Genomic DNA, 20,558 nt, shown 5'->3' with positions numbered 1-20,558 from the left:
AAAGCCCTGAGTTGCCAATATTCTTTGTGTGTTTAAGCAAACAGCAAAGAGGCTGGAGTGAGTGACATGGCAGAGGGAGTGCGGGGAGCCAGGAGCTGAGGATGAATGCAGTTTGTCACAGTACTTGTCATTCAAAAAATGGGGTCTAGGATTTCGTTCCTATTTTTTTCTGTAAGTCAAATAATTTTGCTGTCTTCTCTTCTGTATTCTTGTGTCAGTAATGGTGCCCAGGGTTTATATAATAAGTTCAAAACTGGCTTTGAAGTCAGAAAGTCTTAATTGCAAATTCTACTTTGTCACTTAATATCTGTATATAAAATAAAGCATTAACACTCCTAAATCATCAGTTTCCATGTATGGATGATATACTATGAATTCCTAACAGGAGGCTTCAAATGGATTAAACACAATACACATGAAAGCCCCTTGGCCCAGAGCCTGCTGTTGATAAGTGCTCAAAAAATGATGGCTATAGGTAGGTTATAAATGGACAACAAGGTTCCAGGGACTACATGCATTGTCTGAAGAATTCATGCTGGTCTGTAACTCATAATACTCAGACAATCTGCTTGGTAGCCAATTAAATTTGGGGGCTATTCTTTCCAGTTCATCACTTCTTTAAAGTCTAACAAGATTCCTTCTTCTCCAATTAGCTTCACTCTCCCTTGTTAGTGGCCATATGGATGATAAACTAAAATGCTTCTCAGAGTTGCATTCAGCCTTTGGAAAAGATCTTTTATCTTGTCCTAAACGGCTGGCTTGTGCAAACTGGAACTGGCTTCCACTTTCAATTATAGCCAGTCTCCCTTATGTGTTGAGACTGGGTGAGCTTGTTTTCATCACAAGTGGTCCATATGTTTATTCTCTATGAAATAGCTGCTGGCTTTCTGGTTTGATGGAAAGCTATTTAACCAGTAGAGAACACTTGGTATTCATTATCACATCCCCACCACCTGAGGTACATTTACTGTAAAACATAATGTTTTGTTCTTATTTCTTGTCCCTAAATGGTGGGTATCATCCCTTTACTTGGTGGGGAAATGAAGGATTTTAAACAAAGGGTCACATGGTCACTTGTTTTGGTAAAATTTGCCTAAGACATTTTAACCATAATCAATTAAACTTCCAAGTCTTTCCCCACTGACTTCTCTGTCACTCTTCCTCATATTGTTGATGTGGCCAAGGCTGCTTTTAGGATTCAGGTAAGGGAACGTTGAATTGCTTAAATATAAAGACACAAACGTATATCTATCTTTCCAGTTTTACGATATATATTTATGTGGTTTGCATTTCCATTTTTGTGTAGCTAAGTTGTTGCTCGCTGCTTTCATCCAAGAACAGCTGCCAGAAATAATCCTTACTGTCTCCTGTGCCAACTCATCTGGTGTCGGGATATGACAAGGAAGGACCAGAGGTTGTACTCTGAAATGGATGTGTTCCCATGGCTCGAAGCCGGGGAATTTATGAGTAGTAGAGAAGAAATAAGGTTGGAGCTCTACTGCGCCAGAAGTTAGTCCATGAAAAATTCTTCCAGTCATCAGCTGTGTACAATCACAGAGGATTCGGTTCTCATTGCTGGAACCAAATTCAAAGAGAAGTTCTCTCTTTGATAGATGTTTTCCAAAATCTGATGGCAATCCTGAAATTCTATATTAATTGTCAATGATGAGTTTGGAAGTTGAAAAAGTTTCAAACTCCCAATTATAAGAAATAAATTTTGATCAATGCTTTTGAAGGAAAAACTAAAATATTTTTCCTTCCTATTTCCAAAAAACAATTTTATAGAAATCACTGCTATGGAAAAGGTTTTCAAGAAATATGCAGTCAAAATCACCATGAAAAGATAAAAGATGTGTGAGGGCAGTTAATTAAAGTAAACACTATGTTATTTTATGGGCTTTATGATATTTGTGATGATTGTTGGCTTTAACTTTTTTCATTTGCATCTTTCCATTATTACACAGAAGTGTTCACTTTTTGACCAAATTTCTCGTTATTTTCCTGAAATTGTTTGAGGTGTAGGATCTGTAAAACTAGGACAACAACATCAACCCACCTACCATTTAGCATAGCATCAGATTCAACATAGGTGTCCATTACTTATTGAATCAAGAAAATATGACCGGAGAACCCAGGTTTATTCTTTTACTTTTTGGTGTTTGTTTATCTGCAAAATAATGTTGCTAGAGTTGAGTCATATATATATTTGTCACTGTGACCAAAATACTTGGTGAGAACTACTTAAAGGATAAAAATTGGGGGGTGGGTGCTCATGGTTTCAGAGATTCAGTACATGATTGACTGACTCCATGGCTCTGGGCCCAAGATGAGGCAGCACATCATGGTGGAAAGGAGTAGCAAAGGAAAGTTGCTTAGCTCATGGTGGGGTTAGAAGCAGAAAGAGTGAGGGGGAAGGGATAATCCAATGCACCCTTCCAGGGTATGCCCTAGTGACCCATCTTCTCCTACCACCCACTACACACAGTTACCACTCAGTCAGTCCATTCAAACTAAGATGGACCAATTAGGTTACAACTTATCATCCAACCATTTGATGTCTGAATATTCCTGCATTAACAGGAACTTTGGGGGATACCTCATATCCAAACCATAACATAGAGTAAAAAGGTTGAGGTAATATCTAACCAATATACTTTCAGGCCAAATGTTTCTAATTCAGTGTTTGGAATTGCAGTAGGAGTTAAAGTCCCATATTTTAAGTTTTCTTAGTGCAGTCTTTGCTGCTTGACTAATGACAAGAGGGTAAGAGTGCTGGTCTCTATTTTAGTATTCTAACCTATTACTCAGACAGCTTCTGTGTTGAGTGTATTCTATTCAATATTTGTATCACCACCCCATTGTCAAGCTAGAATGGTCTCCTGAAATCTCAGGAGCTGATTTTAAGCTTGCTAATTCCCACAAGCTTTTTGTCAAATCCATATCTTTAGGCAGGTGCTTTATTTCCCCAAAGAGAGTTTTAAAATAATATCTAAAATTCCCTCCTGTCCCACATGATTCTCTTAAAAATGACCCTCAGGAATATAGTAGCTGAATGAGGACTGACATTTATAGCTTATCTCCCATTAGGAAGTTCAAAACAAAAAATCATACCACAGAGAAACTTGGCTGGAAGCTCTTATTATTTTTTTGAGAACTGGCTTTAACTCATTAAACAATCCCTCTGTGGTAAATCTCCTATCAGCTGAACATCCTACACACTCTTGCTAAGAACATCTGTGATGGTCTGGGATGTATTTTTTTTCCCAGTGTTTGACTTTATGCTTACTCTAAGTATCAGACACTTTCTCAGATCCTGTGATATATCTTCTTACAGTATTACTGAGATGTCAGTTATGCCTGTCTTGAATAATGAATTGGAATTGGAAACAGGGCAGCTTTACTACCAGCAGAGCTCTTAATTCACTGCCTAATGGTGCCAATAATGTGTCCATTGGTGGCTCAAGAGCCACAGTGGAACATATCTTTCTTTGCTACTTAAGTCTGCCATTCCTCTGGAACTAAATAATAATTTCTCAAAGTAAATGAGAAATTCAAAAAGAGCATGGAAGTGATTGAATTAGTTTATCCCTCGATATATAACTATATGTCACCTATCAATTCTAGTTACATTAATTATTTATTCTTAAATTCTAGTCAGTGTTTATGCCATATTGTTCGGAAGGTAAGAATCACTTTTAGAATGTCTTGGAGATAGAAGAATGAGGATTACACATATTATTTCATAGAGTGTTAAAAAGATGTGCACTTAGGCTATTTAGCATTTCTCTTCGTCTGACTCATTTATCGGGAAAACAGGTCTTGTGACTGTTTAGATTGATACACAAAAACTTGCCCCTGATAAAAAACAAATCCTTGCTTTCAATCCAACACTTGTTAAGTGACGGTAAGGATTTGTTTCTTTTGTCTGGTCCTTTTTAATAACTTGGTGGCCTTCACCTGGTGTGCTGATTAACTGACATATGCCAGAGGTTGAAAGGGCAGAAGACAAGAAATGCAGGGAAGAGCTCAGTCTCAGAAGGACAAGATAGTAAAAGAGAAAGACATTTTGTAATTTATCAAAATAGAAACATTAGGCCCATGCATTTTATTAAGAACTAAACATGGCCCTTTAAAAGTATAAACAGATGAAAGTCATGTTTTACATAAGTTGAAATCAACTGAACTTTTTTTTTGTTTGTTTTTATCCAAAATTAAGAATGATCTTTTATCTATTTTCTGTTAACAAAACAAACTACTTTTTTTTGTTGTTGTTGTTTTTACATTCTCCTAGAATAGATAGGTCAAGGTGGGGCAGAACAAAAGATGGCACAAACAGAAGAATGTCAGTATCCAGGGACTTTGCTTCTGATTCTGTGATGGCTATAAAGTAAGTACCCAATGCATACCTTCCAAAAAGTTTATAGAACAGTTTGTACATAAGCTCAACAAAGGACTGGATGAACTAGCTGCATCCAGATTTGGATTCATCTCTGCTGGGTGCTTGCTGAATGCTCAATAAATATTTATTGAGTGAATTCAGTGACCTAGAAATGGAGGTTATATCTCTTTCTTGATGCTTGATTATAGATATTTCCAACCACTCATGCTGAAACACATTTACTAGAGTCTCTACACCCCTGAAAATCTGCTATACCCAAAAGTTTGTTTCTGCTATGGGAAAGCTAAGGATGTCCTTACTTCAAGATTTTATGGTCAAATAATTCAAGCTACCGTTTACTTAAAGAAAAAGTAGAGACACTGTTCCAGTCCTTCGGTAGCTGTATTCCATTCATCACAAAAAAAGCAGAGATACCTTTTCATCTTGCTCTTCGTTTTTCACTCGCAAAGCAGGGAGGTGGTCAAACTCTCACAAGTTAAATTGTTTGATATTCTCCTTTATGGCTTTCTCTGCCTTACTCCCAATGGGTTTATACAGTCCTATGAGTCTTTGGGTCTGCATCAGTTGTTGGGGTGCTGACTGCTGTCTCACAGGCAGTTCCAAAGTTACTTTTCATGAGAGCAGTAATGATAGCAGGTGTGCTGCACATACCCTGGGGGCAGTAGGGAAGAGGGCAACCATGTGCAAGATCATAAAAAATAGAGTTGCAAGGAGTTTTTCTGGATTTTTTTTTGAAGGCCATGTTTGATAAATGAAGCTCTGAATATCCAACCTCCAAAGTAGAACATATGTTAGGAATAAACACCTAATTCATGTGTTATGGTTAAACACCCATCCAGGGAGTCTCATTAGCAAACACATTAATTAGGATCCTATTTATTTTTCTACTGTCAACAATTGTTTGTCTGAGTTAACCTATTCTACCTTCATTAAAATAGAGCAACACCAGTCAGTGCATGAAAATGTGGTTCCATTTTGTAAGAAAATTAGGACTCATACCAGGCTTATATTTCTCCGCATATCTTCTGATTATTCAGTATTTTAAATATGTGAACAAAGAAAAGGTTTCACTTAGATTAGCAAAAACTGAAAATGGAACCAAAAATCATATTATCTTTTTTTTTGTTGATATTTTTGATTGATTAATTCATTCATGTAATCCTGAATATTAAGAATGCCAAGAATGAATAAGATATGGTACCTGTTTTCCTGTAACTTACAATCTAGTAGAAAGCAGGAATTTCAAAACATTAAACAAGTATGTCTCCAGCTTCACTACCTTGGTACAAATAATGGCAGGATTATATTAATATATAAATCTCAGAGTTCTAAATTAGGGGTCAGAAAACTCTGCTCCAAGGTTGAATCCAGTCTGTCATTTGTATTTGTAAAATTTTACTGGAACACATCTGTACACATTTGTTTATTTGTCATCCAGGGCTGTTTTAGTGCTGCAATGACAGAATTGAGTAGTTATAATAGAGAAACACAGAAAGCCTAAAATATTCACCACTTAGCTCTTTGCAGGAAAAAAAAAAATTGCTGAGCCCTGCAGCCAGTTCTCCTGGTTTGAGGTTTCCCTGTAGTGCTCACATGTCAGTCCTGGTCATGACTGTGAGGGTTCCCTTGTTGAGGAACTGAGGGTTTGCAAGTCCCCTTTGAGGCCAGGCTCAGACACTGATGGCCCCCAAACATCCTGCAGAGGTGCCACTGCAACAGAACCATCTACTATATCTGGCTTTAGCTTTCACTTGCCTGCCTCCTCTGTACTGTTGCAGAACACCCTAGTGGCCCTTTTGTGAAATCAAAAACTTGTCAACATGTATAAGGGGCTGTCAGTCAAGGCAGAACAGGCCTTGACAGTCTCTCAGAGATGTGCCTAATCAAACCACTTGGGTTGGCCTTGGTGAAGGTCCTCTGATTGCCTCAGCCAAAATCTGGAGGCAGGGAGTGAGAAGAGAATGGTGTTGCACATCCCCGCTTTGGTCCCTGCAGACCGGCCCTACACTCTTGTTTACTTTTTTTGTGCCTTGGGTAACCCTTTATGGTTCCTGCATGAATCACATGGTAGGCTCCTTTGTCATTCATATCCCTGTTGGATTTGGCTAATGAGAGGCATTATGAAGAAACCCAGGAGCAGAGGAGAACCACAGTTTATTCCTTTATATCATCCCTTCCAGCCAGGATGCAGTTGGCAGAGGCTGGCTCCTCTGTAGAAACCCACATCTCTCCCAAGGCTGTCAGATTCACCTGTTTCTGGTGATGGCTCACACCCCTCCCTCCCTCAGGCCTAGAGAGTAGGAGATGCTCCCCAACCCCAGCACTTCAGCATTCCATTTTTGATACTTGGCTCACATCTTGAACACATCCCTTTATTACATCATCCTCAGTGTCCCCATTTGAGTGTCCCATCATTTCTTGCTGGAGTCTTGACTGTATGGACCATTTCTTCAAGGACCTCCTTGCTAACAAGGATGGCTGATCTGGAATCCAAACCTCTCCCCTGCATCTTAGGTTGTGCCACTGACTCCAAAGTCATTTTCCTCTTGCGTTTCTTGTATCCTTTTTTGTGATTTGGTCTTGGGTGTGATCCATACCAGGTCAGTGTTCTAATAAGTTAGAGATTCAGGTGCATGGGATTGAGAAAGTATGAGAATGGGGGTCATTGCCCTCCAACGCTCCTCTGTAGGGTCTGAGGATTATGCACTCCTGACTGAGGGAAGGGGAAGGTGTCTCCTAATACCACATGCAATCAGCTTCCAAGCTCCAGTTCCTTCAGTGCAAAGGGAGACAGAGAAGAATGGCCTATGTTTTCCCTGAGAACAATTGAGGCCCAAATCCTGTTTAGCTCAGATGCCCTGTTTAAAAACAAGTGAATTTGTGCATCCTGCAGCTTATGAGCCTGTTTTGTCTTTAGTGCTAATATATAAACATAACTGCTGGGAGTTATCTTCTAGGTGTAGGTTCAGAGAAGAGGAACATGCTGGAATTACATCAGTGTTTACAAGGCTGTGGTACAGAGCAGAAACATAGAGCAGAAGTAGAATACTCAATTGAGAAGCCACAGCCTGTCAGCAAGAGAAGACCTAGCACAACTTACAAACACCTCCCCAGCCCACTCTTAACTGCTCTCTCTGGGGAACTTCAATTCTGCTTGATTTCCCAGACTCGCCCTCTGCCCTGCTGCCGGGGGTCTCAGTCAGGAGGCGCCTCTCGGGTTCGCCATTCTGACTGATTTAATTTAGAGAATTTCTCGCTCTTCACATGGCAGCAAATCACGTGGCTTAGCTATTATGTTGTTCAGGAAACAGCTTTTTTTTTTTACTGCTGTGGTTCTATAACATGGGTTCAGATTTCCTTTTTGTGTCCTTTAAAAAAAAACATTGGCCTTGAGATTATAAGGTCTGACCAAATAGTTTTATGGCCACATCTTAAAAAACACACACCTTTTTTCTTCAGGTTTTATTGCCTGAAGGGATGAAATGGTGTATAACACACCTGTGTAAGTATATTCTTGTCTTCAGAGGATCGTTTCCCATCCTCTAGCGAAAGAGGTGTCTGGGAATAGAATCACCTAGAGACAATGAACTAGTGCTATCTGTAGGCAGTTGTATCAAGGAGGAAAGGGAAGCCTTGAAAATGGCCAGGTGCCATTGCTTATAATTTCATCTTATTTAGGAAGTTGAACTCTGCCTGTGATTGGGAAATTAAGGCAAAGCTGGAAACTCTTCCTTGCTCATTTCTTTGGCTCTGCTTTTCCTGATTTTATAGAACTCTTAAAATGGAGAACTGATTTTACATTTATGAATCTCCTAGGACCTTGTAGGATAAGAATTGCTATATCAGTTTTCAAAGCATAAGACTGAGACTCAAAGAATTTGTGCCACTTACCCAAAGAAACATGACTCCACAGAGGTGGTGGAACACCTCCTGGAGATGAAGGTTTCTGGGTCTGCGGCTCTTCTCATTCTACTGGGCCAGTTTCCAAAGTGCTTCCATTTGGTCTGATCCCGTCCTGCCAAGCTATTTAATTTGTTACATTTTTAAAGGAAATGGGATCTGAATGCTTTTAGACAAGGTGTGAATCTTCTCCATTCCTTATCTGACTGCTGACATTATTGGAGCTGTGACCCTCCCCAACACCATTGTATTAATCTTTATATCCTTGACTCCAGTGCTCTCCACTAGTCTTGGGTGTGAGCCATCTCATGTCAGTGTTCTAGTAAATAGACTCAAATAGGTACCTGGGGGTGGGGAGAAACAGGGGTGGAGAATATTATCTTACTCTGTTCCTTGGTAGCATCTGAGCCCTCTTTCAGATTGATTCGTTAAAAAAATTATTCACCAATTAAAGAAATAATTCAATATTTATGACATTTTACATGAGAAGTCTCCTGTCAGCAAGCACTGTCCATCAGATGTGTCCAACTGGGTTCTTTCTACCTCTTCCTGACACATAATTACCTTGGTCCCTGCTATGCTATAACCTCTGGGTATTCCAAGACCAAGTGGTCATCCTTGAATCCCTAGTATCTGTGATTGTAGTGAAACAGAATGCTCAATAAAGGTTCATTTAGTGAAAACACAATATATATGGACAGCAAGCAGACAGATTTGCTAGAAATTGGAAAATGGTAATGCATATGGATTTTATTAAATATTAAAATGGGCATCTCTAAAGGTCTTCTTATAAGGGAAGGATTGGAACTCTTAGAGTGCATATTCTGCAGATCTCCAGGCTGTGGGCAGCAGGATGAACTGGCTAGGGAAACACAGAGGCAGACAATGGAGATGGTCCAGGTTGCAGGTGGAGAAGGTCTGAAATGAAATGAGGTCAGTGAGAATGAAAGAGGAGACTCAGGTAAAAATGCCTGGTGGCAATTTAATCATTGGGGCATGCAGGTTGATCTTGACTGGGTGACTGAAAGAGGTAGCAAACAGGAGTGCAAGTTTTGGAATCTGGGCACCTGAGGAACAGCTTGTTTTGTTTTTATCATTCCTCCCACCTCTGCTCCCCACTGGTCCTGTTCCCTGCATTTCACTGTTTACTTAGCTTTCTAGTCTCTTGCTTTTTACTGCTAATGGTTGTTCCCACCTATTTAAACTAGAGAAGGAAACTTTTCAGGACAAGTTTTGATGATTCCAAACCCAGTAAGATAAAATGGGTACATACTGTTGGGCCATTTGTGCCCAAGAGTATGTCAGGATTACCCTGCCTGTTACATTACTCAATTCCTATAGAGCCTGGCCGGTTAGGACAGGCCACTGATCCCACTTCAATCAGATCTATTCTGGTTGCTCTGAGGAGGGGATTAGGTAAAGAGAGACTGAGGAGCATTCTGTTTTGTCACCCTTAAAGAAAAGGAGGACAGTAAAATATCACATCCTTAAAATGCCCCTTTCCATTCCCAGGAACCTAGCCAAGTTAGGGGAACAGTGAGAGCATGCCCAGACCAGAGTGATCAGATAGATACTACCTTGAAGGACACTGATGCTATGTTTCTCATGTATATTGTGAATAAGGAAGAATAGTGTTATCTGTAGTGTATCCTTCTTGTGCATGCATCGGAAGAGCTGTTCTTCGAAATGCTGTCCATACAAGGAACAAAGCAAACTAAGCAAGCTAACAATGTTATTGTTGCTATAGCCTAACGTATAAAACCTGTTGTAACTAGCACAGAACTGAAGGCACCGGAAGGAGGACAAGTGCCATTCATCTAGCTGGCTGCCACTGGACAAAGCCTTGAGAGGTACAAAAATGCTATTTCTGGAGCAACATTGTAAGGGATGGAGACATTACTTGGTGAGGCACCTGGAGGGGTGGAGTGCCGCAGTCTGGCTGGGCACAAATCATGAGCCACTAAAGCAGGTACAAACTTTATTTCTGAACTCCACCAGCACACTCCACACACGCTCCCCGGGAACTCTCCAGAACGCAACGCGGCTCCTCCAGGAACCAACAAGCGGAAAATCCCTCTTCTGGAAATCCCTCTTCCCGCACTTCCCCAGCCCCTGGGAACTCTCCGGGAATCCCCAGGAGAACTCCAAAGTAGCAGGCCGAGGCGGACAGTAAAGGTCTAATATACAACCGAATCAATCCAGCATCATCTTAATGGCTTGCCTCTCAACCAATACTATTGGCAAAATGCCAGGGGCCATTCTGACTCGGCTGTGGCTCTCAGCAGTGGAGGTGCTAAAAGTGCAGCCTGCTGGATCTTCTCCATAAACATTTCCCAGTAATATGCTCTCTATCCCATCTCCAGGCATCTTCTTTAGCCTGTCAGCAACCTAACCCACTGCCCTAGCACAACTGGGTTGTGGCTAGGTGTGTTTCCTAGGTGTAGACCTAGGAAAGTGGCAGTTAAAGCAATGGGAGTAGATGGCACCATTAAAGGAATTTAACATTAATAAAATAATAATGAGGATATATGCTTATTAAGTACAATGACACTTTAAGTTTGAAATATGTGGTGATGTGTTAAATTATTTTAACAATGTAAAGCAGATATGAGTATTAAACTCATTTTGTATTGAAGAAAACTGAGGCAAAGTGAGGACTATACCCAAGATCACATGGATTTTAAGTGGAGAAATGGGGCTTTGAGGCTAGGTAGTTGGACTTTGTTGCCCACACTCCCAACCACTCCTCCAAACAAGTAAAGATATTTGGAATCCAGATGGGTAGTGAAGACTGATGACAGTGAGCAACTACTATGTCTAACCCTAATATGCTTCTTTTCTGAGCTTAGCACTCCTGTGACTCAAGCATGCCCTCTGCCATCCTAGAGAGCTGGGGCAGTGGAGTTGCTAGGGAGAAGGAGGCTGAGCCTTGCCCTGGCCTGGGCATTGTGCTTTGAGTGATGGGAAGAATATCAGTCCTGAAGTCCAAGACTGAGCTCCCACTGCTACTTTAAGCTACAGTTTCCTCCTTGGTAAAATGAGCATGATGGGGACTAAAGGAGATCAGGTATGTGAAAGCACCTAGTACAAGGCCAGGTGCATAGCTGGTGTTTGGTAAGTTTATTTCTTATTATTCCACTCAGGGAATGAGGGCCTGAGGGCAGGAGGGTAGCCTTCTCCTTACTCCCTGGGAACTTCTATATTGTGTGTGTTCATAGGACAATGTTAGAACATTTGACCATACCTTCAAAAGTTGTACCCCATTGTTCCTTGCATTTTCTCACAGAGGTAGTGCTCAAATTGTGCCCCCCCACTTAAGAGTAGGATTCAAGATCTACAGGAAACTCTTCTTGTACTTGATACATTCAATGATACATTGTTTCCTTTTATTTGTTTCATGTAATGTGCTGGTAATTTCATTGCGTAAGTTGGCATTTCCAACCAATGTAATTACATTTGGAAACTGTTATAAGAGGCTATTACTAAAGAAATCAAATGTTTCTCCTCTTTATGTAAAGTGAGGATAATAATTCCTCTTAATGTTTGTGCTGTGCTTGGAGAGCCTTGGCTGAAAGAGGTTTTGCAAACACAAAGGATCATTCCCTGCCTCACTTGGTCTTTATTTAGCACCTATCACCGAGTGCATTCTGGCACAAGGCAATGCAGAAAGCTTGGTCTCTTGGGACCTATCAAACGATCCTGCCACCTGAGTGACTGAGTGCTAACATTAGAAGACAGGAAATGTCAAATGTAAAATAAGGGCTCTTGTCACAAACATGAACGATGTTTCCTTAGAAACATTTGCTGAGGTAAAGATAAGAAAGGAATCTGAGGTAGAGTCAGTGAGGGGTGGTCTAGCAGGAGATCAGGTTGGAGATTTAGCTGAGGACTAGTCACATAAGCACCGGATATAGAGGGCACAATTTCTTCTGTCCCTGCAATCCAGGGAGAGATTCCAGGGTCTGATGACCAGCCATATGGCCTTGGGTCATGCCAGTGGGAAAGGTTGGGGGACAAAGCTCTGCTGAGAAGGTCATAGGGTTCAGATGCCCTTTTTCTCAGAGTAGCGAAGGCAGCAGACATCTTAGTGGAAGGAGACAGACATTAAACAAATAATATATGGAGAAGCATATCTTTCTTGGTCCTTTCAGAGCCTCAGATGAGCCACAGAGGACAGGGAGGTGGAATACAGGCTGTGGAACACGGTGCTTGGAACATATGGTCACTGAAACATTTTCATAATTAAATCAGGGCTACCACATCACTAATCTTTGCACCCTATGGGTCACAAAGCCATTCTCTCTACCTCTACTCATCTAGTGAGCATGAGTTTGGCAAACCTTTATCAAGTGCCTGTTTATTTCTGACACCATCAGGTCCTGGGAATAAAGAAACACATCAAATGGTCCTTTCTATAAAATATACAAAAACAAAACCCAAAGTGTCCCATGGTTTAATGCAGGATGGCATGCTGTTTTCATTTCTTGAATCAAAATACGTTGAGATTGTTTGTGGTCACTTTGTGCCCTGCTCAGAAGGCTCCTGAGGCCCTGTCTGAGTTCTGCAGGCAAGTGCAGGGGCATCGATGTCTTCCAGGGACATTCACTCATTTATTCATTAATTCCACAAATATTTATTTAGTGCTCTCCATAATGCCAAATGCTGTCCTGGGTGTTTGGAATGCAGCAGCGAACACGGCAGACATCCTAGAGGAAGGAGACAGACGTTAAACAAACAAATAATAGAATGTCAGTGGAGATAAGTAGTGGGAAGAAAAATAAAGTAGGATAAAGGAATAGAAGGTGACCGGTGAAGAAGATGGGCCTTTCTGATAAGGTGACATTTGAGCCAAACCCTAAAGGAATTATTGGGAATATCTAAGAAAGAAAATTCCAGGCTGAGGAAACACCAGGTACAGAGCCTTGGTGCAGAGCGTGCTGAGGTAAAGATAAGAAAGGAATCTGAGGTAGAGTCAGTGAGGGGTGGTCTAGCAGGAGATCAGGTTGGAGATTTAGCTGAGGACTAGTCAGGTAGGAACTTTGGACTTTAATCTACTTGAGGAGAAGTCATTGGTGGATTTGAACAGAGGAAGGACAGACCATAATTGCTTATTTAAAGTGAAGATGGAGGGGGAAAAGGCTAGAAGAAGGGAAACCAGAAAGATGTTGTTGGGGTGGACCAGATAGGACAGGCACTGGGTTTGAGATATACCTTCCAGGTAGAGCAGAAGGGCCTGCGGACTGAATGTATGCTAGAGAAGATTCCAAGATTTGGGGTCTGAATGAAAGTGGAGGGGAGAAGATGGGGGCTGGAGGAGGAGCATATGAGTTCGGAATGTTAGCCATGTTGATTTAGCGCTCCTGTTAAATATCCAGGGAGATGTCCCATAGGCCATCAGGTCCAGGAGGCTGGATTCCAGGGAGAGATTGAGAATTACACGAGGAAAGTGACAGCAAAGTTGCCTATGCCTTGCATGTCCCTGGTGGGTGCTTGCAGCTTGTTTTCTGAACGTTATATATTTCCTCAGAGAAATTTCTAGGATTTGCAGTTTCTCCTTTGATGGTGGAAGAAATACAGGTTGCCATGCAAAATTTATTGACCACATTTTCTGAATCAAAATCTGGCATGAATGGTCTGATAAATTTTAATATTTTAAAATTGAGAAATTGAGACTATTTAGAATGGCCGAATATATTGTTATGGAGTTGGCTAATTCATGCCTCTGTGAGTATATACATTGTGCTATCATTTATTGAGCACCTCCTACATACTTCACTACTTTTTAGTATAACATGATATGCACAAATAAGACTTACAAAGACAGAACCTTCTAAAGGGTTTACTTTTCTTGTTTATTTTCTCTGGGTACCATAAATCTTCATTCCAATACTTGTGTAAGTTTATTTATCAGCATAAAAGATATGAACCCTGACTGTCTTTCTCACCTCATCTGCCACCTTCCTCTTCCTTCTTGCTGTTCTTCAAACATACTCTTGCCACATGACATCTGTCCCTGATGTACCCTCCAACTGTGAGGTCCATCCCTCAGATCTCGATAATGCTTATTTCTTCGCTTAATTTAGTTTCCTGCTTACACATCATTTTGTCATGACATCTCATCTCAACTTCATCTCAGGGGGCATCAATCTGTCTTCCTCACCCTCTGACATATTGGGTCTGTGCTTTGCTCTCACCAGTCACTACCACTAGATATGAGCTCTGGGAAGACACATGATTGTATTGTCCTCTGCTATGTCTTGGCAGTGGATTCAAAATCATGTCCAGCACATAAGTCTTCGATAAAATTGTTGAAGAATGAAGGATTGAACTCAGCAGGGGCTGTTGTTCTTTTTTTCTTTTTAAACTCATGTCTTTGGATGTGTATTAATTTGCAAGGGCTGTTTTAATAAAGAACCACAGACCAGGCGCTTAAAAAACAATTTTTTTTTCCTTCACACAGTTCTAGAGGCTGGACATCCAAGATCAAGGTGTCAGGAAGGTTGGTTGCTCCTGAGCTCAACCTCTTTGGCTATAGAAAGCTGCTTTGTTCCTGTATCCTAATGTGGATTTTTCTCTGTGTATGTTTATGTTATCTCTTTCTTTTCTTATAAAGACATCAGTTATATCAGCTCAGTCCTCCTCATAGGACCTCAGGTAATCTTAATTCCCTCTTGAAAGGTCCCATTTCCAAATTCAGACACATGGGGGTTAGGGCTTTAATGTATGAGTTGGAGATATATGATTCAGTTTTAACAGAAAAATATTACTGATTCAAATGACAGACTCATTACCTTGGCCTCTATTATGAGATTAGCTTTGGGCCACTGAGGCCACTGACAATCTAACTAACCTAGAGGTCTGAGTTTGCATTCTCCCATCACTGGGTCTTCTACTCAAAAATAGTGTTATTCCATGCACTACATGGGCAGGACTTGGTGTGGGGCTCTGTACCCTTTGTTGGAAGGGTCATCCATGTGTTTGGGATCCCAGTTTAATAGATGTTTCTTTTGGGAAATGCTCAGGATGATTTTATTTAAGCACTTTGTGTCTGACGTCACATGTGAGCTTTATCTGTCTTTGTGGGTCTAATGTCCATGAGGAGGTCAAGGTCTAGTACAGAAGCCAAAGGGCCAAGCAGCCACGTAGCATATCAAAGGAGGGTGTTGACAGAGATCATAGGGTACAGGAGAAGATACTCATTCTATCTTGGAAGGGAAGAAAAGGAACAAGGTCTCAAATTCTTTGGCACTTCTTGCAATGCAAGGCAAAGTTTATGTCCAGAAGTCTGGGCTAGCTTACAACTCTGTTGAGTGATAGTATGTGAAGGAGCACTAGGCATGAATTCGGACACCAGGTCCTAAACAGACCTCTTGTACAATGGAATGCTGAGCCCCTACATAACCTGACTATCACTGTCCTCCCAGCAAGGCTGCAGCAGGCACTGTGGGTGACAGACCCATCTGTCCTTGGCCTTCAACCACCTCCACCAAGGCACCAGCCATGTGAATGAAGAAGCCATTTTGGGAGTGGATCCTCCAGTCCCAACTGTTGGGCCCCCCTATCATTTGAGTCACCCCCAACTGAGATAACAGCCATCACAGAGGAGATGCAAGTCATTCTTGCATGTCTTGTTTTACTCTACTAAGTTTGGAGTGGTTTGTTACACAGCAGTTGCAAACTGGATCATAAGGGATGAGATCACCCGATGGGCACAAGGGGGACGCACGAGTCAGTTAGAAGGGACAACACATGCAAAAGCATATAGGACATCGGAAACTGTTGTCTTTGGGGAATTTCAATCACTTGTACTTGACTGGAATACAGACTGAAGCAAGATGAGGCTGAAGAAGTCCACAGGGGCAGATGAAAAGGAAACCTTATATGCTTTGCAAAGGCCCACATGGGCTTGTGTCCACCCTCGCCCACCTTGCTGCTGTCCCACAATGCCCAGTGATTTACCCATGCCCTGATGACTTCTGAGTGAGACAAGCTGTTGGACAATACTTGAGGTGCTGTGCATAATACAGAAACTAAATAAGCTCCACAGTTCCTGTGTCACTGGCCAATTTCACCCTTTTGGTATTTCAAACACTAAACACAAGTGTAACAAGGCAGTCCTCTAATGTGCATTAAATTGTCCACAAAAGAAAAGGCAAAGATATGGGCCTTCTGGAATGCTATGACTTGTAGTGGACAGAGTAGGTCAGAGCTCTCCAGGTGAGGGCTAAGATGGCTCTCCTTAAAATTCCCTGCTCCCTGGAACAACTTCATCACATTTTTCCTAAACTTACCATTTCCCTTGACTTTTCATAGGAACAAAAGCTCTTTCCCTCCCTGGAAAGGAGGCACCCATTCTGTATTGTTGAGGCAATTTCAGAAGTACCTTGCTCTGTGCTGCAGGATATTGTAGTGCGTTTTCATAACACATTTAAAAGCTCACTTCCTAAAATTGTCACGTCTGGAGAGCCCTAGATAAGTCAGCAAGGACACAGACGTGATCACTCTCTCCTGCCCCTAGTATTACAGGCAGCTATCAATTCCAGCTCATTTAGGCTGATCCAATCCCGGCACCAGAAGCCATTTCCATATTATTACACCAAACTGGAAATTACAGAGGCTGTGTATTCCTCTGCAAAGTCTCCAATTTAGGCTTATAACTTAGCACTAGGTTATTAGTGACATGCATCATTATTCTCAAGATACATTCTATCTGCAAAATTTCATTCTCAAATCCTTTGGAAGATCTCAGCTGTGCTGCTCTGACTCTCCACTCAGCAAGCTGCACTGTTCATGTTAATGCGCTCTTACCACAGGCTTTAAAATTAATTTTTGATCATTGATTCCTTGCATTAACAGCCCCCTGAGCCCTTCCAGTGGGTAGAGAAACATCACAGAGTGAGGCCATGGAGAGAGGCAGTGGGCAAGCTGGAGTTAGAACGAACCAGGCTTTAATTAAGTGGGATCTTGCAGGGCCTCAGAGCATCCGTGTAGAAGCACCAACCATGAGCTGATAAGAAAAATGCGAGTCTCACTTCTATTTTTTTCAGTCTCTTTTTTTTTTTCTTTTTTAGTCTGGATGTAGCTTGTTTCAGTCAAATAATTCAATTTGAGAAACCCAAAATATTCAAGTTGAGGAATGATCCATGCAACCTGTTCAATTGTTCTGATTGCTTTATTGAATCAAGAAAATAAACAAAAAGTGTTTGATGATTTACCGGCACCGAAACATTTATCTGCTCACTCTAGAAAATCTCTAAGGTCTTTGCCAACCATACCATTCCATTATTTTATCATTTTGTCAGTGAAAATAGTTGAGCTTAGAAACCAGAATTCCTAATAAATAGCTAGAATTGCTGTGAGAGAACCTAGTGAAAAAGTGCTGTAGCCAGATGTTGTGGCTAAATTGAAAATGTATGGTTTCAGCTGACATTTCCTGAATGTGAACCACAGACTAGAGAGTTTCGTGGACAGCATCTCATTTAATGGTCCCCACAACCATGTGGGGTAAAATCAAGATGTCCATTTTAATGTCACCAATCAAGCCTCTGGAAAGGGGAGTAGGTTAAGCTCAGAGAGCCTCTCATTAAATTACACTGAGGTGTTTAGTTAGTGTAGCCAATGGTGCTCTAAGAGTGATATCAAGGCCAGTGGTATCCACCAACAGAAGCAGGAACCCTGGGGCTCGGCTGCAACATACTGTTTCACCAAGGCCTTCTTTGGTGAAAACTGCACACTTAAGTTTGAGAATGATTAGCTCAAGGATGAAATTTGACAAAGACTGAGAAATACAGAATTTTCTATTTTAAGCAAAGGAGAAATCGATCCAAATCTGAAATTAGGAAAGTAAACTGGGATCGCATTATAATTGGTCACATTACAAAGAACTTTTCACATTTTAAGAAACTATATACACAAGGAGCTTCAAATAGGAATACTCCTAATGGATTTGAAAGGAAATTAAATCTTTAAATCTTTAATGTATATGTATTTCATTTGGGGGAATTTAGGTTTTATTTATGTTACTAATACAGTGATTTATTTAAATTACTTTATTTGACTATAATAAAGAGCACCCATAAAAATTTGGATTAGACTGTTGCTTCAATCAAGTTTACATATGATCCCAAATGTATATGTTATATATAAACCCAAATATGAATGTGAATTCATGCATACAGCCCTGTAGAGGCCAGGTCCTTAGTCAGATGTGCATGTGTGTCTATGTGTAATGTTAACATTAGCATTGACAATATATTAGAAAAGATAACAAGCAAGTTATGATCTAATATAAACCACTAGAGTAAGGATTAATTGATGAGTCAAACCATTAAGCTTGGATAGAAGCTGTGAGGATGGTCTGGCAAGGTTTCTTGGAGGAGTGCAACCTAACTTTGGGCAGGATTTGGGGGGTGAAAAGTGTTGAAAGGCCTTCCATTTTCTCCCTTCCTTCCTTCCTTCCTTCCTTCCTTCCTTCCTTTCTTTCTTTCTTTCTTTCTTTCTTTCTCTTCTTCTTTCAAGGCCTACTTAAAGCCTAGAAGATGACTATGTGCAGGACATTTCCAAGGCTCAAGTGTTGCAAAGATGTACTGGGACCAGCATGAAGATAGGATTTGAGTCTGAGGTGTGGAGTGAGCAGTTTATCATTAAAGATTGTCAAATGGGGTGATGAGATATGAAAATGTTCTCATGAAAAGTATTCTTGGAGAAGTCAAAATTTAAGTTGATGTGAGATTCGACACTTGACTGCAATTATAGACATCAAAGCACCTTTCACATTCTAAATGGTGTATCTTTATTAGCAACTTATGCACACTTTGTTGAGCCAGATTTCTGACTTTTTTCACTCAGTTGCTGCTGCTGAGCCATAACCTCACTATCTTCCACTTGTATATATATGAACCAATCAGAAACAGCTAAGTTTTCACACATTGAATTATAAGTCAACAATGCATTCATAGGTTATGTTAACAGAAGCACAATATATTATTTAAAATAAAGATGGTAATAATACTTAACAGTACTCAGATCAAGACTCTCAGAAGGTTAGCAGTGTCATTGGTATTACTATTGTTTTTTATTGGCATTAGTTTTTTTTCGTTGATCATGTCACTGATGTGAGTGCTGTGTCCAGATCACGTGTCACATTCAAAACCTTAAAAGCATTGCCTTCTTTGTGTTGGAGCACTTTCAAAAGAAGTGATAGCAAGATCTCAGGCTGAAAACTTACAGAAAGTTATGGAAGTGTGGAATAAAAACATGAAAATATCATCATGATCATCACCATCATGTGCTTCATACTCTTCCTACATTTTACAATTGTGTAGATATTCTGACCATGCAAATAGGGAAGTGGTCCCCCCTGAGCAAACTCCTTGGGGGTAACTAGCACCCTGTTTCCCATGATTGGAATGCCCAGCAGTTTCCTGTGAGGTTATTAAGATAACTATGCAGGTGCACTACCTGATATCCATAGTAACGTTCTTGGGTGTGAGAGGCTTTGTGTTTGTATTAACCTGGACCTTATCTCAGTTAGCTATCACTCAGGGTTAAAGGAATACTGATTAGAGTGTAGTCAGGTGTGATGGGTAATATGTAACCTTTTTTGAGTGAATAAACTTGGTAGGAGAGAGAAATGAACAGTTCTCCTTCTTCACTTCACTCTCTCTGCTCCATCCTGTCTGCCTGCTTGAACTTTTATGTCTGTGACTGTTCTTTGTGTGCCTCCTCACAGGTATTCCTCCACAGGTGTTCCTTTACACAATTGACCAAATAATTTCAGGTTCATTAGCTCCTTTTGAGTTTCACGTTAATTCTGGAAAATGAATACTGTTAGTCCCATTTTAAAGACTGGAAAATTGGATATTCAGAGCAGTATTGTCCAATAGAAATATAATGTGAGCCACATATGTAATAGCAGCCACATTAGAAAAGGAAATAGAAACAGCTAAAATCAGTTCTAATAATATATTTTATTTAATCCATTATATCCAAAATATTATCATTCCAACATGTAATCAATATGAAAATTATTAAAAAGATCATTCACAGTCTTAAAAATTTTTGAAATTGATGTGTTTCTTACATTCACAGGCCATGTCAGTGAATGGACTAACTGCATTTAAGTGTTCACTAGCCATAGGGGTGGCTAGTGGCTTGTGGTTAGTACAAGTCTAGAGGATGGAGTAGAAAGTAAGTGACTTGGAGCAGTGCCCACCACTTAGGGAACCACAAAGACAGCTGGAAAGAGCTTTGCTCATGA

Source organism: Marmota monax, unplaced genomic scaffold (genome assembly GCF_021218885.2).
Source record: "Marmota monax isolate L192 unplaced genomic scaffold, Marmota_monax_Labrador192_F-V1.1 WCK01_AAM20220418_F8-fsc00184, whole genome shotgun sequence".
In the NCBI taxonomy this organism is placed as follows: domain Eukaryota; kingdom Metazoa; phylum Chordata; class Mammalia; order Rodentia; family Sciuridae; genus Marmota; species Marmota monax.
This window is presented reverse-complemented; position numbering follows the sequence as displayed.